Source organism: Podarcis cretensis (genome assembly GCF_951804945.1).
Source record: "Podarcis cretensis genome assembly, chromosome: 7".
NCBI lineage: Eukaryota > Metazoa > Chordata > Lepidosauria > Squamata > Lacertidae > Podarcis > Podarcis cretensis.
The window spans coordinates 68,999,567-69,023,102 of NC_137176.1; the positions used below are offsets into that span (position 1 = coordinate 68,999,567).

The 23,536-nt window shown below is 43.3% G+C and overlaps 1 protein-coding gene across 4 annotated transcripts in view; it reads left to right on the forward strand.

Annotated features, from left to right (window-relative positions):
- CPQ (carboxypeptidase Q) overlaps positions 1-23,536 on the forward strand; it is a 182,979-nt gene that overhangs the window by 90,588 nt on the left and 68,855 nt on the right. The gene's annotated exons all lie outside the window — the stretch shown is intronic.

Here is a 23,536-nt window from a genome sequence, read left to right on the forward strand (position 1 = left end):
TTATAAACCTCCTTGGCCCGCTCCAAGTTCAACCTGAGTTGCTGGTGCAAGGCCTCCATTTCCTTTTTTTTTTTAATGATATTTATTCAGAGTTTAAAAGTTACAAAAAGAAAAAAGAACAATACAAAATACAAAAGAAGAATACAACAACAACAAAGAAAGGAAAATAAAATAAAAATGAAAATGAAAAATACATTCACTTAAAAATATAAAAAGAACTGATTAAACCTTTACATAACTTTCTTTCTTTACTTATTTCCTTGACCTCCCCTCACCTCCCAATTTTGTATTCTAGTTCAAATCATTATTTCAGCAAATCCTTCCAACCTTATTTTCATTTAAGTAATTTAATTTATTATATTATAATTTAACGTCCTCTCTTTCATCAAGTTCATCAGCTCATTTTTACTTAATCCTTTATATTATTTCTACCAAAACCACCTAATTTTCTTTTTCCAACATCTTTCTAACATTCCTTAATTTTACAATATTTTTGAAGATATGCTTTAAATTTTTTCCAATCTTCTTCCACTGACTCTTCTCCTTGATCCCGGATTCTGCCAGTCATCTCAGCCAATTCCATATAGTCCATCACTTTCGTCTGCCATTCTTCTCGGGTGGGTAGTTCTTGTGTCTTCTAATACTTTGCAATGAGTATTCTTGCTGCTGTAGTAGCGTACATAAAAAAGGTTCTATCCTCCCTTCGCACCAGTTGGCCGACCATGCCCAGGAGAAAGGCCTCTGGTTTCTTCTGGAAGGTATATTTAAATACCTTTTTCATTTCATTATAGATCATCTCCCAGAAGGCCTTAATCCTAGGGCATGTCCACCAAAGGTGAAAGAATGTACCCTCAATCTCTTTGCATTTCCAACATTTATTATCGGGCAAATGGTAAATTTTTGCCAGCTTGACTGGGGTTAGATACCACCTGTAAATCATTTTCATTATATTCTCTCTTAAGGCATTACAAGCCGTAAACTTAATACCTGTGAAAAGGCCTCCATTTCCTCCACAAATTGCTCAGCTGCGGGTACACTCCATCCTTCCTCCCCCCGCCCCAAGAAGGCCCTGGGGTGACACCCGTAATTGGCCATGAAAGGGCTCATTCCCATGGACACGTGTTCAGCATTATTGTACGCAAATTCAGCCAAAGCTAATTTCTCTACCCAGTCATTCTGTCTCTCGCTGACATAGCAGCGTAGGTATTGCTGGAGTATACCGTTCGCTCTTTCTGCTTGTCCGTTGGTCTCTGGGTGCCTCGCCGTTGAGAAGCTCACCTTGACCTGTAGCAAGCTCATGAGCTTCCTCCAGAACCGGAAGGTAAATTGTTTCCCGCGATCTAAGATAACCCTCAAGAGATCCCCATGTAGTCTAAAAATGTGATCCACAAACAGCCTGGCTGTCTCCTCTGCCGTTGCTGCATGTAAGCAAGCTACAAAATGGCACATTTTCGTCAGTAGATCGACTACTACCATGACCGCTGTCTTCCCCCTAGACTTGGGCAGATCTGTCATAAAATCAATGGACACCACCTCCCAGGGTTTTCCCGGTGTAGGTAGGGGTTCCAGTAACCCTGCGGGGGCCGCCCTTTCCCCCTTAGCCCTCTGGCATCAGTCGCACCCTCGTACATATTCTCGTACGTCTTCCCTCACCTTTGGCCACCAGAACTGCCTGGTGACAAGTAGCATGGTCTTGTACTATCCAAAGTGCCCAGCTGTTGGGTTGTTGTGGAGTTGCTTAAGTACCTTCCCCCTCAAAGTCTCCCCTGGTACATACAGCGCTCCCTTATAGTACAGTAGCCCTTCCTTTTCCTCAAACCCTCCATTGTCTTCCTTTCCGTCCCTGAGTTCCCTGATCTTGGCCTGAGCAAACTCATCATCTCTGGTGAGCCCTGCCAGTTCTCGTTTCCCAACCAACGTTCCCCCACACACCCACCGGTCCTCGGGGAACACGTGCCTGGTCTCTGGTGGCCCCTCCCCTTCCATGTACTCCGGTTTCCTGGAGAGAGCATCTGCCCTTACGTTTTCCTCTCCCGGCACGTATCGAATCTCGAAGAAGAACTTGGCGAACTCCTGGGACCATCTGATCTGTCTCTGGTTGAGCACTCGTGTGGTCCGCCAGTATTCAAAAGTTCTTGTGGTCCGTTCGGACCTGGATTTTGTGCCGCGCCCCTATCAACAGATGTCTCCATTGCCAAAATGCCGCATAGATCTCAAGCAATTCTCGGTCATACACCGTGTAGTTTTGCTCCGACTTGCTCAGCTTCCTAGAGAAAAAGGCACACGGCCTCCAGTTCTGCTTGGCCCCGGGCTGCAAAAGTACCGCCCCAAATGCGCAGTCGGATGCGTCCGTCTCCAGTCTCATGGGCTTCTCTGGATCCATGTGCAGGAGCTGCTCCTCTGAGGCGAACGCCTTCTTCAGCTTTTCAAAGGATTGCTGTGCATCCTCTGTCCATGCGAACTTCTTTTTGCTACTAAGACAATCCGTTATGGGTGCTCTTACAGGAGGGTGTAGGCAGCGAAGGACCCTTACTCTCCCCGCTGGTCCCTGGCAAGGAGTCATGGGACCACCTCGCCGATTCCCCCATCTGCCCCCCTTCTCTGGTGCTACGCTGATTCTCTTCCCCCAGAAGATGGGCTGCCTCTCCCCATCCCGGAACGCTCTCTGGGATCCCTCCAGAGCCCGCTCTCTCACTCCGGCCCTGATGGCAGTTCCCTGACACTTCCCTTCATACAGTAAAAACCAGAGGTTTTATACACACACCAACTCCACATACTTTCTCTCCATCCAGGAATTATTATCCAAGAGGCATTATTATCAGAGTTCATGGAAACATTTCAGTCAAGCAAAAACCCTCAAGAAGCATGAGATGTGTCTTGAGCACCCGGGAGAAGGCCTAATCTGGCCCTCAGGGCTGAGGTTCCCACCCATGGAGTAGACAACATTGTGCAGGGTGGACCCATAGGAACAAGGCAGCTTCCGGTGTTCCTATTATTGCCTTAGTTCTTGGCAGCAGAGTAACCTCTGAAATCTGAGAAACCTAATTTCTTGGAAAAGCTGGTTCGTTGTGACATGTGGAACATGAGGCATTCTCCTCCTCTGCCTCGCCAGACTTTAAATAATTGACAATAGGAATCCCAGTGCAGCTCTTTTGTGAGTGAAGGTAGTCAGAAATGCTTGAAACGTACACTTGCATCTTGCTGTGCTTTTCGGAAGCATCTTGTGATGGGTGGCCGATTCTGCTTGTGCATCACAGATTTTCATTCAGGAAACTTCTTGCTTTTTTGGTTAATTTCCCCATGCCCTTTTCTTATATGCTGCTTGATGTTCTCTCAGCGCATTTTATATGCCAAAGTGCTCCGAGGAGCTTCGCATTGTAACTGACACTGTATTTGGAAGATGTGTTTCTTTATAGTTTCCTTTGCATGCGCTTGTGTGTGTGTGTGTGTGTGTGTGTCTTTCTGTGTCTTTCTCCCCTTCTCCCCATGTCTGCAGCAATAAATCTGCACATAAAGATAGGCTGCAGATTTTAACAAGGTCTTGGAAGGAATCCAGAGATGGAATATTGTTCTGTGCATTGGGTCAGGTTTTTTATGTTTTTTATACATAAAAAAATTGGGTATGTTCACACACAACAGCAAGTGTGGTCTGTTATATATGTATATATAATTTGGTGCAGTATAGAATTTTTTTATGTTGAATGTAACACTTTATGGGAGATAAATGTGCGTTCTCAATGGCATGCACACACACATGGCAGGAAACCTAACCAATTTATGTGTCTTTGGTGCATGTATGAGCAGTATGCCTGTCTTTCAAAACATGCTTTATTTTCTCCCTCACACATTGAATTTGTTTAGCATACACTGCATTTGCACCCAAAATATGTACATGAGACTCAGCGAGTGCTTCCCCTCTTTTAGCAAATTTGTGAGGCAGAACTGAAAGCATCTGCTTTTCCTTTTAAACTGACTGTAGTTACCCATTCCATAGCATCTTGGAGAACTAAGGTTAATGCAAACCATGTCCTGTTCAAACATGCCAGAATCAAGCCATGGTTTATGATCCTGATTAGTTTGGTAACCATAATTTAAACAGACCATAGTTCCTTATGGATGCACAGTGGTACCTCAGGTTAAGTACTTAATTCGTTCCGGAGGTCCGTTCTTAACCTGAAACTGTTCTTAACCTGAAGCACCACTTTAGCTAATGGGGCCTCCTGCTGCCGCCGCGCCTCCAGAGCACGATATCATCCTGAAGCAAAGTTCTTAACCCGAGGTAATATTTCTGGGTTAGCGGAGTCTGTAACCTGAAGCGTATGTAACCCGAGGTACCACTGTAATGGAAAAGGAAGTTTTTTTAAAAAAAAAAACCCAGATACTTCCAATCTCCTCCTCACAGCCATGTTTGAGGAGCAGAAATAAGTTTGTGAGTCTATGGTTTGTGCACACAATGCCAAACTGTGGTTTAAACATTGTATATGAACAGATCCAGTGTATGAAGCAGCCTTAAAATGGTTTTTGTTTGTTCTTCTACACAAGGACTTCTAGAGTCACTGTGTCATAGGATTATTGTTGGTCAGAGCTTTTTGAAGAGGACCAGCACACGTAGGATTCGGCAACCACTTTACTATCCACATTGCAGTATACTCTAACTTGCTGAATGGACGATGTCCGCAGGGGCTTAGTATGCAGGCCTATCCATTCATCATGTTTACAGCTGCTCATATATTGTATTTCTGGAGCTGTGGACATAATAATAAGAGAGCCTAACATGTACAGTATTTATCCATCTATTCTGCGATGTCAGAATTGAGTTTTCACCAAATCTCAATCAGTCCTGCCTTGAGCTTTAACAGTATGGTTGGAGGAGGCCGCCGAGTTATTTCCTTGACTCCTTAGACAGTTTCAAAGTGTGCTGCTATGATTTTGGTTTTGGGGTGATGTTGTTTCATGTGGTATAGTAGCTTTAGTTTTATTGATATACATGTATACACACACACAATGATGAATAGCCTGGCTGTCATTAATTTGCCAGGTTAAATGGTTGGCACTCCTGCTCATGTGTTGGAGCCTTTCAGATAACTCAGATCTTTCCACATGTATACTGTGGCGAATGCGAAAACAGGGGGAGGGGGGATAGATACCTGAACCTGCACTATGTTACAGAAAGGCATGCCTCCCACAGAGCATATTCCACATCTTAACTTTGAGCCCATTTGCTATTTTTTGTTATAAAGTTCCATTTACGCCTGACAACTGAAGTGATTTGTAAGGGCCATTACCCTAAATTGCAGCTGACTCAACCATACTGATCTCCCTTTGCAATATGCAGCCATGGGGGGAAGTTGGGTGCCATCAGTTGACACAGGGTAAGTGACAGGCCCAAACCCATGCTATGCATGAACTGAGATCAGGGTGTGTCCTAAGGTGGTCTCTGTATTGCACAAGGATTCTACAGCATATAAGTTGATGTAGAAAAGGGGGTTCCTGAAGAGGAAAATGGAAATTTTGAAAACCATGGAATATGAAAGCAACTAACATGATTGCAATCATGGGTTTGCACTGGGGGCATAAGAGAAGTGAGTGTAGTGGTTCTTCACCCATTTTTGAAAAATGTAGCCGAAAATGTTCCAGGGACTAACTGACTTATAATGTTCATTTACATTACTGTAATCTCTAAGTGACACCACTAAAGTCAATGCAGTTCGACTACTGTCACTTTGCATTACCTGCAAAAAGAATTATCTTTCTTCTTGCACTTCACCTGTGGTAATCCTGAAGGCACTTGGAAGTAATTATCTAAAGTGGACACAACTTGTTCACTCTTCTTTTGTTTGTTTTGTTTTTTGGTAGGAACTGTGAATGTGGAATCCTTTAAAATGATGTGTTTTTATTTTATTTTTTTAAATGCAGGAAGCCATTCTGTTCCAAAAGACAGAGCTATCCAGATAGCACTGGCAGAGGAAGAGGAGTGCGGGGGGAGCGTACCGCCCCTGGCAGCGTGAGCCCAGCAAGGTGCCATCGCGGCTGCCCCCCGCTCATCCTGGGTGCCCTGCCCCCAGAACACGCAGTGTGCCCCGCCCCCACCTGCTCTCCTCCCCCCGGTGTCGGAGTATGAAGCTCCGCCACTGCCGGGTAGAATCAGTATTGTAATAATTTTCAGAGAACCAACTAAAAAGAACAAAATAGCATTCTAGCTTTCAGGTTAACAGAACTGTCCATATTAAATAAAGGAGGAGAGGAAAGGGAAAGGGAAAAGATAGTCTTTTATATTGTATTGCTTGCAGAATCTTAGAGACATGATTCAGTATGGAAAAGAGGATTACTGAAGATGATAATGGAGAGTTTGAAAATCACTGTTTTGGGTGGAATATGAATACAACTATCAGTGCAACCATGATTTTGCACAGGGGACATAAAAGAAGTGAGTGTTGTGTGGTTCTTTCCCCATGTTGAAAAGTGTAGAGGAAAATTTTCCTGGGAACAGTTAGTCAAACTGGTAGCTAGGGATGAGCACTTGTATCCATTTCGTTTTCTCTCGGTTTCGTATTCTTCTGATTTTGTTTCATTCTCCACATTTCAACACTGGTTTTAGTCATCATGAAAATCCATTAGCATTTTAGTACAAATTCCTCTTGCTATATGCGTTTTTGCATGTAAGTTTGCCTAACAGACACATTTAAATTCAATTTTCTCTTAACAGCATGCATTCTGAATGTTATTTTCTCCAATATATGCCAATGTAGATCTTTTAGGACCTGTGTTATATGGTCCCAGTGCCTGCTCCCAGTCACCAGTCTTGATTATTAGCTATACTGGCTGGAGCTGGGAGCCTCAAAACCATATGGCTGGAGCTTTTGAGAATTGAGAACCTCAGCATCATATAGAGGACCACATGTCCCCCACCCCTGCAATACACGCTTATCTGAAAGTAAGTCTTATTGAACTCATTGGACCTTTGATTTTTTTTAGACACTGAGAAAGCATTTGACAACGTTTCCTGGGGTTTTATGTTTAAAGTTTTAGAATTCAAAGTGTTGGTGCTGACCTTTAAAGCCCTAAACGGCCTCAGTCCTGTATACCTGAAGGAGCGTCTTCACCCCCATCGTTCAGCACAGACACTGAGATCCAGCGTCAAGGGCCTTCTGGCAGTTCCCTCATTGCGAGAAGTGAGGTTACGGGGAACCAGACAGAGGGCCTTCTCGGTAGTGGCGCCCACCCCGTGGAACACCCTCCCTTCAGATGTGAAGGAAATAAGCAGCTATCCTATATTTAAAAGACATCTGAAGGCAGCCCTGTTCAGGGAAGTTTTTAATATTTAGCACTGTACTGTTTTTAACACTTGATTGGGAGCCGCCCAGAGTGGCTGGAGAAGCTCAGCCACATGGGCGGGGTATAAATAATAAATTATTATTATTATTATTATTATTATTATTATTATTATTATTATGCAAGTTGTGGAGACACTTTCATAAAAGGAGTCAGAGCAATATATATGCTGATCACTGCATTTCAGATTTGCTTTTCTGGACAGTGACTGAAGCAATAAAAATAATGACTCTCTCAACAGACAGAGATGCAAACTGTATCTCCGTGGCAGAGCAGCTGCTTTGTTCATTGGACCTTAATTCTGAATAGACATGTATAGGATGCTGCTGAGAGTGACAAAGCATCATCAATGCTGTAGATGGATTGGCTGCACCCCACCTGCCATAGTGGGATGTCACTACAACCTCTTTGAAGGTTATCATGGGTCTGTGAACTGGATTTGATTTTGTTCCTTTTTAATCCACATTCAGGTGAGAGGAACATGTTGGAACAGGCTGCATGGGTGAACTACTTTTCAGAACTATTTTCACACATGCATTCATAAGGATACATTAAGCAGTCATCCTGTGAATGAAAAATGCACACCTCTGAAAATATGGTTTGCATTTTTTAAATTGCCTTTTTAAAGGGCCATATAGACATGTCTTAAAAATGGATCTAAGGCAATTAAAGCACCATCCATAGCTATTTACTTCATCCCTTGAAACACAAGAGTAAGGATACTTCAGGGTAATTGCGCATATAATTGCATCCTTAATCTGACTTTTTAAATGATCAGGTAAGAAAAGGCACTGCTGATTTCTTTCTTGAATTAAAAGACAGAAACTTCAACCTGTAAGTGTTTGAAGGGCACTAAAAAAAACGATATAAAAAAGCTACTTGTATTTCTCTACTCACATGACCATGCCTGGCAATTCCTTTGACTCAACCACTTGATTCTGGGCGATGCTTTGGGGATGTCCTCTTGACCTGCCCTATTTTGGTTTCATTAAATTAAATGGGTTCTCTGGCAAACTCCCCAACTTCAAAGAGGATCAACAGTTCTTGAAGCCAGTTATCAATTTTAATCTACTCTGATAGAATTGGAGGAGAACTTTAAAAGATGAAAGAGAATAGGTTGCAGGTGATGTGCGGAACACATTTCGTGTTTAAAGAAAGATAGTCAAGTTTGAGTTTATTCTTGAGAAGGGAAAGAGCTCAGCTTTTTTTTAAATATATCTGCCTTAAGTGAATTCCTAAATGTTGCAGCCAAAGCAGATTTATGACAAACATTAAGCACATTCATTCGATTTATTGTATATCATTTGCAAAGGATATTGCATAACATGTGGGAGAGGCGAGCAAGAAGTGATTATACCCACATGCTGCAAGGCCTTTAAAATCTATGAACTCAGCACACCATTCCAATGTTTGCAGATAATTCTGTGTTGTATAATCAGATGCACAGGACCCTTGAGGGGAAAGGATTTAAAATGTTATTCAATGCAATTTCTGTGACTGTAATGTACTCGCTGAGCTGTATAGAATGATGAATTGCAGGTATAGTGACACATTGATAATTTTCTCTCTCTCTGTTAAAATGTAAATGATGCCATGCATTCTGGTTTTCCCAAGTGTTAACAATTAGTAAGGCAGGTTTTATGGCTTTATTAATCTCATAAGCATTTGTTGTTGTTTTTGAATGAGATGCTGTTTGCATAGGCATTTTATAAAACAAACAATGACTTTAGCTGAAGCAGCATTAACTACAAATTGAGAGTGATCTATTGTCTATCAAGTGTTGTAGGACAAGCCAGCTTGCCACCAGTGCCAAAACCCAAAGTCTTATTGTTAATACATATATCTCTGCCACATTTATTTGTTTCTCCATACACAACCACACCAAGTGCATATTTCTAAAGTAGCATAGTTGCCGATACAGAGTAGTAGCTTATGCAGAAGTGTACATGATAGTTTGGACACATATGAACCTGCTCACATATTCGAGTCATCATAATTTCCTTTAAATCTTCTTTGATTTCTGTCTTTAGATCTTTTTTCAATTGTGCTGTCTGAATTGTAAAAGGTTCTCTTCTTCCAAAAGACTACAATTTAGAGACAGCAATTTTCATAATAGGGTAAAGTGCTCCAGCACTTCAATATCATTTCCACCATTCTTATGGGTTCTTCTTTGTCCAAATCTCAGTTTTTAACAATTGAAACCACTGTGCTGGAAGAGATTCATGAGAGGTCTTCTTGATCAACCCCCCATCTTAAAGCTGCAGTCCTAGTTCAACTTGCACATCAGTTTTTGGGATCAGGTGACAAGGAAAAATACCATACCCTCCACCATCCCGCTAATCAAAACCGGGATGCTTGTTTTTTGGTCCCACGTTCTCCTGGGAGTCTGCTGATTCACACAAGAGTGAAAGACCAAAAAGATAGCGTCTTTTAGTCTGGTGCAAGCCAGCTAACTCACACCAGAACACCAGACCAAAAAATGGGACATTCCAGGATCCAATCAGTAGCTTCTGTAATTCCAGGATGTCCTACTGAAATCGGGATGCTTGTGGGATATGAAGTACCATAGCGACCTTTGCACTTGTTAGGGGCAAATGTCACATTAACTTGAGTGTCTTAGCTCATCCCTTCCAACTGTATATAAAGGAGGAGTTTGGATTTGATATCCTGCTTTATCACTACCCGAAGGAGTCTCAAAGTGGCTAACATTCTCCTTTCCCTTCCTCCCCCACAACAAACACTCTGTGAGGTGAGTGGGGCTGAGAGACTTCAGAGAAGTGTGACTGGCCCAAGGTCACCCAGCAGCTGCATGTGGAGGAGCGGGGAAGCGAACCCGGTTCACCAGATTACAAGTCTACCGCTCTTAACCACTACATCACACTGGCTCTGGTGTTCGAGGGATTTGATTTACAGCATCAATATATTCTTGCAGAACTTCTGTGTGATTAAAAACCTCAAGTAAAACCTAATAAACATATGGTCAGGTTTTGGAGAATCTATTCCACTGTTTCTTTTTTTACATGTACATGTCACCTCACCTTTTAGACAGTTCAGTATAACAGATCCTCAGCCCATTCCACCTATAGGCTGACAGTCATCCTTTCTTTGTCCTTTGCATCATCACACTGGGCCCCTTCATACATCCCCTTTATTGTGCATGAGAATTTGTGCTTATGATGGTATTGTGGTTGTTATACTGCTTTCAGTATTGTTCGCACCTGCAGAAGTTTTCTGTGCATGTCCCTGTGCATAGCTTCCAGCTGAAATCCTGTAACTTTTCGTACCACAAATGTTCAAGGTTTGGGGTGGGGGTTGTCTCATTTTTGTTCCATTATAACATCTGAGTGACCTTCCAGTGGGGGTAACGCTGTGGAAGCATCAGAGAACAAATAATACTGAGGAATGATGTGTGAATGATCCAGTATAAATCCCCAACCAATGTTTTATAGAAAATTTGTAGGTATTCAGTAGACAGGTAGCGAAAGCTTCTTCATCAGCTCTGGCAAGCCGCAAATGCAGGAATGCAGTCTAGCAGGTCTTTTGAAGTAATAGACCTCAATAAGCAAGAAAAGGAGAAAGCTGGAGCAGTTAAATCAGAGAATGCAAGCTCTGCAACTGTTGCTTTAGATGTAATATAGAGAATATTTTGTGCACCTAAATCAGTGGTGTATGTGTTTTACTGTCGGCTGAAATCCCATTGATTCAGGAAGCAAATCAACATGGCAGTAGGTTTAAGGAACAGCATTAACCAATTAGATGAGGACACAACCCGAGAATTTATTGTACTCCTTTTTTAAAAAAAAATGTTCACCATCTTTTCATTGATCCAAGTACAAGATATGCACTTGAGAATTAGAATAGACAGCAAACTGAATCGTAATGTTAAGATCCAGAACATGAACATGAAGCACAGTGTGGTGTAATGGTTTGAGTGTTGGGCTAGCACTTGGAAGATCTAGGTTAAAATTTCCCTTGAGTACTAGTTGCTGGGAATCACAGGCGGGCAGACTGCTTTTGTGCTTATGCAGGCTTCCCTCAGGAATCTGGTCAGCCACAATGAGAACAGGATCCTGGACTAGATGGGCCATTGGCCTCATCTTATGTTCATGGAATTCACTGGGTGTTCTTGGGCGGCTCATCAGCTTACCTCACAGGGTTGTTCTGAGGAGAAAATGCATGGGGCAGAATCATGTATGCTGCCTTGAGCTCCTTGGAAGACAGGCAGGATATGAAACATGTCAAATAATATAATCTTGTGGCACCAAAACAAACAAACCATTCCCATTTTAGGTTGAATCAATAGGAGCATGCTATTTGGACTTGGGAATACATATCACTTGCACTCTTGCACTTTGATTAGCTTTAAGCATAAAACGAAACAGCTCTCTGTCAGCAATTTTGGGGCACCTTGTTTAACAGCAGTGGATTCTACACACAACTGACAGTCACATGTGTATCAATAGTTAGCAGATAAGTGAAAAGGGAAATTCTGAAACATCTTTTATTACTTAAGTATCACCATGTTGACATGTCCCTCAGCAACCAGGTGTGTTCAGATTTATGCAGATTATCAGCTTATAATTGTAGTTCAATTCAAGGCATCTACAAAACAAGGTGATGTGCTGAACTCTGCCTGAGAAAAATCTCAGGGCTTGTCAAAATGGTTTAATATACCTCATTCTGGCCTGCTAAGAAAAACCTCCATTTTGCTTTAGTAGAAATGATGGATTGCCCGGGACATTCAGGCCACCAGCAACACTCCAAATGAAAAACAATAGTTTTAATGAAAGAAGGCTTTCCTTGAAAACCTCTGGAACTTCTTTCTGAAAGAAAAATTCCCCTGATTTGCTTCAAATTTCACTTCAGGAGACATTTCTGTGGCAACATTATGGCTTCGTATTGAATTCAGAATGAGAAATTTCAGGATCTCCCCTGTAAGTGATGGCTGAATACTTCGGCATAAATGGCAGGAGCTGAAACAAGTGTGTGAATTCCAAATTTCCTGCTGTTAGATTGTGGATGTGTCAAAACCAAATTTCTCCTTAAGCTGTTGTGTGCAGTTGTAGCAGATGTACTTTTGAAAGCACACAACATTAAAATAAACAGTTATACTGAGGCAACTCCCTGGGCTACTTCCCCCCCCCTTTTCTTTTCCCCCTTTTCATTTTTGGTCAGATGAAAGAAAAGGGGCCCCCTTAATCAAGCCTTCACTATTTGGGATATTCAGAGCAAGCAAACATGGTCCGTGCAGTTTACTTCTGTGCTCAGCAGTTCCGGAACAGAAACCAAACAGCCATATCTGTTTAGACTGCACCCATTCTGCCTGCCCTTTGTAGCGGTGCCAGAGCTCTCCACATCACTGACTTGAGGCTTGCCGTTAAAAACAGAGCCCGCTTCACTTTGTTCATGCGCCTGAAAGCTGTTCACAAGATGGGATGCCAGCTCTGAAATTCTTTCAAGATTGGGCATGGGGGTGGGGGAAGGGAGAGGGAATTATAGTCCGTCAGTGAAAGCTGTCAAGAAAATGAATCGAAGGAAAGTATTTGTTTTGACTTCTCTGTGATTTGTTTGTTTCAGCATTATGTTCCCCGTCAGTAAGCCTTGGGAGGGGGGGGAGTGTAATGAAACTGTAATTTTAAAATACCGGCTCACAAAGCAGATGCTTTGCTTCTTCAGTTGCGTTGGCTTTCTAAGCAGCTAATGAAAGATCAGTAAACTATGAAAAAATAATGAGGATGCAAAGGGTGATCTGGCTTTGTTCTGAAGCCGAAATGCGAAGGAAAAGAAAAGTTGGGGAGAGAAGAGTCCAGATAAAGCCATTTTTTTGGGAAATTGGGGACCAAGGCTTAATTTGAGCCAAAGGTTACGCAGACTTAGCTTCTAGAGCTCCTTATCTCTCTCTATCTGACTCTGTGCATGCCCACACGTGCACACACACAAATATATATCTATAAGCACACACACATATACATAAACAAAGTAAAATAAATTGCCACTACTGGATATCAGAGGTACATTACTTGAGATCAATAACAGTGACCATTCTTTGTCCTATAAGGAAGTCTCTTAAGACCCAGGATTGAGCTCCACCCTGATCCTCCTGTTGTGCATATGTGCTGAGCAGGATTCACAGTATGCCCTCATTGGCCATTTGAGGCATTCATTCCCATAGCTCAGTGGGAGAGAACATGCAGAAGGTGGCTCCAGTTTCAATGCAGTTATAACAAGTCTCAAGGTTTGGGAGAGATCTCCACACCAGGGACCTTGGAGAGCTATCACTAGGCCGATCTCATACCCTCCATATACTTTGGCTGGGTTAGAGAGCTGATGGGAGTTGTTTTATGAAACATTTGAAAGGTTCCAGGTTGGGGGAGTCTGGAACAGACAATATTGGGCTGTATAGACCACAATAAGCACAGGGCAATTCAGTGGCTCTTTATCCTGGTCATGGCTAGCCAGAAAGGCAGACTAAATTATGAAAACTAAGTAAATGTATACACACCTGGATAATAAATAAAAGCCATACACCCAACATTAGTGGTATAATGACTGAAAATTTAGAATCATAGAATTGTAGAGTTGGAAGAAATCCCAATGACCATCTAGTCCAGTCCGATGAAATGTAGGAATCATGGCTGAATCCCTGGCAGATGGCCATCCAACCTCTGTTTAAAAACATCCAATGAAAGAGAGCACACCACCTTCCAAGGTAGTCCATTCCACTGCTGGAACAGCCCTTACCATTAGAAAGTTCTGACTAATGTTTAGTTGGAGCAACAGAAAAAAAGCTTGTTCCATTTCCCATGTGACAGCCCTTCAGATATTTGAAGATGGCTATCATATCACCTCTCAGTCTCCTCTTCTGTAGGCTAAACATACACAACTCCCTCAACCGTTCCTCACAAGGCTTCATTTCCAGACCCTTGATCATCTTGGTGGCATCCTCTCCACACGTTCCAGCTTGTCAGTATCCAATTGCTTCCTAGGCAGTTGTGAAGCATTTGGATACGCATGCACACACTTCTGCGTTTCAATCCATGCTGATCCGCAGTACATTTTTTCCAGCCCTGGTTTACGTCTTCATGAATTACGAGGAGCGACTTGTTACGGGGACTCACAAGAGCTATCCATGAGCTGCTGGATGTGTTCCCCTGGTGTGTTCTTCAGTGGCAAGTTCCTTAAAGCAGGCTTTGTATGGCCATTCAGTCTTCTCTGCTTCGCGTTTTGTCTGCCGGCAGGGTGATCCAGGATTCAGTCTTTTAACGGGGGCAGCCAGGGTGTGCATGGCAGGGGTTGGGGGAGCATCTATTTTGCTTTTTTATGTCTTGGAAGTAAAGTGTCTGGTTTCCTCGTGACCTCTTAGAGGCTGAAAGGAAGAGCACTAATGGGATATAAAGGCACATCCTCTTTGTCACTCCCCGCCACTAGTCAGAGAATACCCTCATGCCTGCTAATTGGCTACATGGAATGTAGATAATGAAAGAGACCTCGGAGAGCATAGCGCTCTTAACTTTAGTGTGGCAAAGAAAACACAATGAAGTCTGTTTCGACATACCACCTGAATTGGCCGACCCAGGCTGTACGCTTGCTCTGCTCTACCTCCCAGATGTCTTTTGTTTCTCAGGGAACTAATTGCTCCTCTCCCCCAGTTAGCCTGTTTGCTGTTGGTCATCGATTTCGTTCTTCATTAGTCCTATAGTAGTATCAAAACCAGACTAAATGTAGCTTTTTAAAAAGATGTGCCCTCTTCCTCCTGAGAAATCTCATTCTACACACACACACACACACACACACAGAGAGAGAGAGAGAGAGAGAGAGAGAGAGATCTTGTTTAGGAAACCAACAGACACCACTTTAACCACACACCCTACCACACTTATGCACCTGATAAATATCCCACAATCAGCTTCTCTTTACAGAATTCTGACCACCAAGCTACTGTGGGATAAGGGCACAGCCATCTCCATCCCTAGGCAGAGTGAAGCAGCAGCCTCTCCCCTGTTCCTCCTGAACCTTCTCTCGGCTGGAGGACAAAGCTGCGAATTCTGCATGCCGTGCCCTGGGACCCTCAAAGTAGCCTGCTACCTCAGTTGTGGTGGACTGCGCTGTCCCATTGTCAGCGTTGAAGTAAGATTTGTAGAATTGTAGAGCTGGCAAACAGCACGTGAACAACATTCTCCATAAGAAGCAGAGGAAATTCCTTCTACTCAGTGGGACAGCATATGCAGGGTGAAGGCGTCACAGTCTGCTTCTGTGTATATCAGTGAAAATACATTAAAAACAATTGACAGATGGTATTATACCCCCGTAGGATTGGCACACAAGCTGGTTGCAATGCCCCCAGAACTTTTGTGGGATTGTAGTCAGCAGTGCCCATAGGTAGTGAGATTTTGGGATGGGGTGCTCAAGGAGATCAACACTGCAACTGGGCAAGCAGCTGTTATAACAACAACAAAAAATTAAATGAATGCAATTTTCACTCTTTGACTCAGAAGCTTGCATTTAAGGGCTTGTTTTGATTCATATTAGTTGCAGCCAGACCTGAGATAACAGAATTGTGGAAGAGTGACAGGACTCTTGCCATAAATCTCTGGTACAGTAAACTGTGGGGAACGGTCATTTCGGAGAAGCTTTGGCATTAAATCCATGTCCTGAAAGGGCAATCATAGCAGGATGCCTTTTTTTGCAGAGTGGAGTCATTTTATTTGGGCTGGACGTATCCTTGTACTGACATTACAAGGATGCTTCCAGTGCAATATGTGACAATTAATGATTCAAGTGTCTGAAGAATTATAATCAGCTCCTGTTGTTTATGATGCCTTAAGTCCTTCTGTCTGACAAATCTGAGAACAATTGTCTTCTTCTACAGTAGATATTCTGTTTGCTCAGCTGTCAGGCCATTGTAGTTGTCGGGCCTTTTCTCTGTCCCAGAATTTTATTTGTACATTGGTGTTTCTGTTTGACATTTGTATCAAATAAAGAAAAAACGAAAGGGGAAGACAACTGGGGTAAGCAGCACATGAACAACATTTGGCATAAGAAGAGCTTTTCTGTGGTGCTTTGTCAAAAATTGCAGTTGTTTTTTTTTAAAAGAATTGTAGAGTTAGAAGGGACCACAAGGGTCATCTAGTCCAGGGGTCAGCAATTTTTTTCAGCAGGGGGCCGGTCCACTGTCCCTCAGACCTTGTGGGGGGCTGGACTATATTTTGGAGAGAGAAAATGAATGAATTCCTATGCCCCACAAATAACCCAGAGATGCATTTTGGTTAAACAGTCCACAGGCAGGTAGGATCTCAGCCGTCGTACCAGGTGGAGCTGTACCGAATTGTGTGGGGCCCCCTCCAATACTTTGGAGAAGCTGGAGCCTCTGCCCTAACATACTGCAGCAATGGGGCAGGCTAAAAATTATACTAGGGGGTTATTTGGCAAGCAACCATGAAGATGTTCACGACAAAGTAAGAACAATAGCTGAAAATTATCACTGTGAACAGAAATCGGATGCTGGCAGTTCTTGTAATGGTAGCAGCTGACAGAAAGCCCCAAAACAGGGTATTTCAGTGACTGGTGACTTTGGATCTGCTGCCTCCAAAAGACCCACAGATCTCTTGACAGGCCCAATCTCCTGCCCTTGTTTTAGTTTAGGTCTTCCCTACCCCCCATTTTAATGAGGTTGACTGGAGAGGGAAAGGTATATTAGTGACAGGTGGTGCAGAATCATAATATTTCTACACTTGTTTTTAGGTTCGCTGTTAGCTAGGGAGGAAAAAGATGTGTTCTCTAACTCTGTAAAAACAGGAATATTGTTAGCAAGAAATTAATGATAAATGTTACTAATTAGGAGCTGTTAAATGATAAGCAACTTGCAATAAAGAAACAACAACATGGTGAGAAAACTGATTCAAGTGTAAGTTGAAAGATTCAACTTTGCAGTCTTTCTTCTTTGTGTGTGTGCATGTAGCTTTACAACCTCTTTGCAAAGCATATGTCCATATTTTCTAGATTTTAAAGTTTTATGGTACTAGGTCCCAGCTTAGCAATTATCGAAATCATGAAGCTTATTAAACAAGAGAAAAGGAGAGTCCTGGGCTCATGCTCTCACATCTTGCCACAGGAACAAAGAAAACCGGAGAGCATTTTTTTTAAAAAAAACAACAACAACCGCAAAATCAAATGCCAAAGTTAATGGGTGGAATTAAACATCACTTTCTTCCAGTCCTTTACACTGTGTGTGTTTTTAAAGTACACAGCAGCCATGAGGTGGGGGAAGGATGGGGAACCCACCCCCCAACAGCTGCTCTTTGCATTGGGAGAAAAGTTCCCATCGATGCCAATGGGGCCTTTCCTCCCAATGCAAATAGCAGTCATGGGAGGGGGCAATCTAGATCAGGACTGTAGAAGGTACAAAGAGTTAAATCCTCTCTCCACATGTCCTTGATCCAGATTGAGACACCATATGGATGCCATTTACTTTAAAACAGACAAGGAGCTCATCACATCTAGTTTGCCTCTTTGTTAGTGACACTTTCATTTTGGGTCCTCACCCTCTCAGACAGTTCAGCATCATCAAACCAGATTTTTACAATCAAGAGGAGACCATAGTAAACCTATAGTTATCCACTCCCTCTGCAAGATTTCCCATCATGGAGAGGATAGCACAATGAGATGTCACCCTGTCATGTACTACTGCTAGCTTCCCCAACCTCGTGCCCTCCATCTGTTGCTGGATGCATCTCCCATCATCCCTGATCATTGGCTATGCTAGCTTGGGCTGATAGAAGCTGGTCCAACAGCATCTATCCTCACGGGCAGGATAGCACAGTGAAATGTTACTGTGCAGGAGTGTTGCATGAAGGGGAAAATGCATTGACTGCCATGCATCAGCTGCCTTTAAGGGAAGACTCCTTTGAAAATGTGAATTTTAGGCCAGGAAATCTTTCCTTCAGATGGGCCACATAACAGACCTGTTTGCTGAAAGGTCAGCATGCAAGAGCCATAAGGAACCTATTGTACTGGATTCAGAACCTATTGAAAGAAAGCATAAGGGCTGCTACACAAGCAGATTGTCCTGTAGTAGAATACTATGATGTTTTACACACTCTTGTAATAGACTTGAGAATAAGAAGAAACGTGGGGTGGGAGATTGCTTTGGGAGAAGTTAGGGCATCCTGACTTTTTTAAAAAAAGAAGCAAATCCCTAATATGGCTGTGCATATGTGAGTGGGAGGACAAAGAACCCCCTCTGCCTGGTTTCCTCGTTTTTATTAAAAACAGCTTGTCCTGGTGAGAACACAGCACATGACTGACAAGTGCTGGATAATCGTCATAGTGCTGGCCTGCCAGGAAACTGAATTAGTCATCGTGCATCTGAAATGTACCCAGCATTTAATTTCTCTTCTGCTATTATCCTCGATAAGGATTCGGGGACAAAAAGGCAATGATTTAGCTGTGAAACTGTAGTAAACCCCAGGCTCACATGGAAGGGTTGCTTAGAAATAGCCCTAATCCTTAAATACCTTTCTGAAACAGGCAAAACATGATCCTGAATGCACATGTTGATGTTTCCTCAGTATATTAAACATAAATAAAATGGTACGCCTGTATCGGGGAAGCTGCATTGCTCTTGCAAATCACGTCGGAAGGCATGGGATATGTTGTTGTTCCTCTTGGTTGTGAACTAGCAAACAAGAAAGAAAGACCTGAAGAATTTGGAGCAAATGATTCAGCAGAGGAAACACAGCCCAGAATAACTAAGGAGATAGTACAAGAATACTTGGCTAGTTTAGATGTATTCAAGTCTCCAGGGCCAGATGAACTGCATCCAAGAGTATTAAAAGAACTGGCAGATGTGATCTCAGAACCACTGGCAGTCATCTTTGAGAATTCCTGGAGAACAGGCGAAGTCCCGGCAGACTGGAGGAGGGCAAATGTTGTCCCTATTTTCAAAAAGGGGAAAAGAGAGGACCCAAATAATTACCGCCCAGTCAGTCTGACATCAATACCAGGGAAGATTCTGGAGCAGATCATTAAGCAAACAGTCTGTGAGCACCTAGAAAGGAATACTGTGATCACCAATAGTCAGCATGGATTTCTGAAAAATAAGTCATGTCAGACTAACCTGATCTCGTTTTTTGACAGAATTACAAGCCTGGTAGATGAAGGGAACGCAGTGGATGTAGCCTACCTTGATTTCAGCAAGGCATTTGACAAGGTGCCCCATGATATTCTTGTAAAGAAGCTGGTAAAATGCGGACTTGACTATGCTACCACTCAGTGGATTTGTAACTGGCTGTCTGACCGAACCCAAAGGGTGCTCATCAATGGTTCCTCTTCATCCTGGAGAAGAGTGACTAGTGGGGTGCCACAGGGTTCTGTCTTGGGCCCGGTCTTATTCAACATCTTTATCAATGACTTGGATGATGGACTCAAGGGCATCCTGATCAAATTTGCAGATGACACCAAACTGGGAGGGGTGGCTAACACCCCAGAGGACAGGATCACACTTCAAAACGACCTTGACAGATTAGAGAACTGGGCCAAAACAAACAAGATGAATTTTAACAGGGAGAAATGTAAAGTATTGCACTTGGGCAAAAAAAATGAGAGGCACAAATACAAGATGGGTGACACCTGGCTTGAGAGCAGTACATGTGAAAAGGATCTAGGAGTCTTGGTTGACCACAAACTTGACATGAGCCAACAGTGTGACGCGGCAGCTAAAAAAGCCAATGCAATTCTGGGCTGCATCAATAGGAGTATTGCATCTAGATCAAGGGAAGTAATAGTGCCACTGTATTCTGCTCTGGTCAGACCTCACCTGGAGTACTGTGTCCAGTTCTGGGCACCACAGTTCAAGAAGGACACGGACAAACTGGAACGTGTCCAGAGGAGGGCAACCAAAATGGTCAAAGGCCTGGAAACGATGCCTTATGAAGAACGGCTAAGGGAGCTGGGCATGTTTAGTCTGGAGAAGAGGAGGTTAAGGGGTGATATGATAGCCATGTTCAAATATATAAAAGGATGTCACATAGAGGAGGGAGAAAGGTTGTTTTCTGCTGCTCCAGAGAAGCGGACACGGAGCAATGGTTCCAAACTACAAGAAAAAAGATTCCACCTAAACATTAGGAAGAACTTCCTGACAGTAAGAGCTGTTCGACAGTGGAATTTGCTGCCAAGCAGTGTTTTGGAGTCTCCTTCTTTGGAGGTCTTTAAGCAGAGGCTTGACAACCATATGTCAGGAGTGCTCTGATGGTGTTTCCTGCTTGGCAGGGGGTTGGACTCGATGGCCCTTGTGGTCTCTTCCAACTCTATGATTCTATGATTCTATGATTCTAAGTGAGGGATATACCTGTGTTTGTGCCATGCCTGTTCAAGGGAGATGTGGTCAACCTCTCTAACTCTGAATTAGAAACAAATGTTGTAGAAGATGAACTCTTATGATGTGAGCTTATAAATATGTAATAGTATGTTATATTTCCACAGAACGTATGTAGGGCGTTTTGCCTTGGAAAGAATCCATTGCTTTGTCTACTAGGTAGTGCTGCCATCAGGATGGGACTTTGGGGGCAGAGGTCCAAGGCCCCACTCAGCAGAGCAGGTAAAGGGTAAAGGGACCCCTGACCATTAGGTCCAGTCGTGGACGACTCTGGGGTTTCAGCGCTCATCCCACTTTATTGGCCAAGGGAGCCGGCGTACAGCTTCCGGGTCATGTGGCCAGCATGACTAAGCCGCTTCTGGCGGACCAGAGCAGCGCACGGAAATGCCGTTTACCTTCACGCCAGTGCGGTACCTATTTATCTACTTGCACTTTGATGTGCTTTCAAACTGCAAGGTTGGCAGGAGCAGGGACCGAGCAACGGGAGCTCAGCCAGTCACGGGAATTCGAACCGGCGACCATCTGATCAGCAAGCCCTAGGCTCTGTGGTTTAACCCACAGCGCCACCCGCGTCCCAGAGCAGAGCAGGAGGCCCCCCTAAAGCAGCAGGATGGACGTACCACAATATACTCTGCCATTTAAAGAAACCGTCAGCCCCATTAAAACCTTTGGAGGCTCCTACAGATACCTTTGTTTTATTGTGCACATTTGTGATGGTTTGTGTTCATGATTCTATCAGGGTGGTCACACACAAACCTGTTTTTAATACAATTTGGTCCTGCAAAGATTTTGGTGCAGTCTTATTACTGCTTTACTTTTGATCCATAAATATGCTGTAACTTCTTGCTGAAATCCTATAACTTTTCATACTACAGGTGTTCTGAGGAGAAATACCCCAGGAGAGTTGGATTAGTGGTACACCATATATTTGGCATAATGAAGGTTCCAGGTTAAATCACTGCAATCTCCAGGCTTCAGTTAATGTAAAGGTCTGAGACTCTGGAGGGTTACTGCCAGTCAGAGTACACATTGCTGGCTAGATGGTCAAAGAGTCTGACCTGGTAAAAGGCAGCTTCCTCTGTTCTTTCTGAACCTACTTGAATAGCAGCCTCTCTTTATCTAACATTCTGAAATTTGCTCGTACACTTTTATGCCACCAATTTCTGCTCCCATGACAGATTACACCACTTTCGGATTCAAAGATGCCTGCTGTTGTAATGCGAGTTCTTTCACAGGAACAAAAAGTAATTCTCCATCAGGTCTTTTCGCAAATCTATGGTTGCCAGGGAACTTCTCACCATATTAGCAGGGTAGTCCTTCACTGCTATGGGAAAGGCATCACTTCTGGTGTAAATTCAGGTTTTCAATTCACTTATAAACTAGGCCATAATTCACTTCCAGGCATAGGTGCATTTTCGTCATCCAGTGTTTGATGAAAACAGCTCACCCATTGACAGTCATGCCAGCATACTCTTTCTGATGGTTCACATCTCCTTTTGTTCACATGCCAGCTATTTAAAAACTTGTCTTGGTGGATCTCCGATATTCTGTTGTGTACAGCATCCCATTTATTGTTTTTGCTTTTCTTCCTTTCCTGTCACCTTCTGCCAAATATGAGAGGGCCTGCTGAAATATTTACTGTGTGAGCCAATATCTGTGTCTAGGTATCTTAAAGTGCATTTACTTTCATTGGTTACTTTTATCAGGAACATAGGAAACTGTCAAACCAATGGTCCATCCAGCTCTGACTGGCAGCGGCTCCCCAGGGTTTCACACCAGGTATCCCTCTCAGCCCTACCTGGAAATTGCACCTGGCACCTTCTGCACTCCAAACAGTTGCTCTACCACTGAGTTACAGCACTTACTGGAATACTCAAGGCAATGTGTAAACAGTTCACTTGAAGGGTCACCTTAGCGCCCCGCCCCCATATATACTCACTCGGACGCTTCATAAGAACATAAGTCCAGCATCCTATTTGTGATTCCCAGCAACTAAGTTTCCCAGCAAACTTGTGGCGGTGAGATTCCGTGGCAGAGCTACCACCACTTCCTAAGTCTTGCCAGCTCCCATTGTTCCCACTGGGAACTAACTACCGTATTTTTTGCTCTATAAGACTCACTTTTCCCCTCCTAAAAAGTACGGGGAAATGTGTGTGCGTCTTACGGAGTGAATGCAGGCTGCTCAGCTATCCCAGAAGCCAGAACAGCAAGAGGGATTGCTGCTTTCACTGCACAGCGATCCCGCTTGCTGTTCCGGCTTCTGAGATTCAGAATATTTTTTTTCTTGTTTTCCTCCTCCAAAAAATAGGTGCGTCTTGTGGTCTGGTGCGTCTTATAGAGCGAAAAATACGGTATGTCAGCTCCAGGCAAAAGGGGCTTGTGGTGAGCACAAGGGGGCTTGCTTTTGTTTCAAAAAGCACAGAAGTTATTGTTAAAGAATGGGTTTTACATTAATTTTCACAGCAGTGAACAAATCTAAGTTTAGCTGGGGAATGAATAGTTGGGCTTTTGAAAAGGGCAAATATGCATCTGAGGAACCCCAGGGGACATCTTGGGGATTCTTGAGTGGAAAAACAGCTGACGGGCAAGGGGTCTTTCTCCCAAACTGCTCTTCCAATCAATATTGCAGGCTCTTGATGCTGCTTTTCATTTTAAACGATTTTGGCTTTGTTACAAGGATTTGTGTATAGCATGCAGTTTAGCCCCTCAATGACTCCTGCTGTTGTTGTTTAGTCGTTTAGTCGTGTCCGACTCTTCGTGACCCCATGGACCAGAGCACGCCCGGCACTCCTGTCTCCCACTGCCTCCCGCAGTTTGGCCAAACTCATGCTG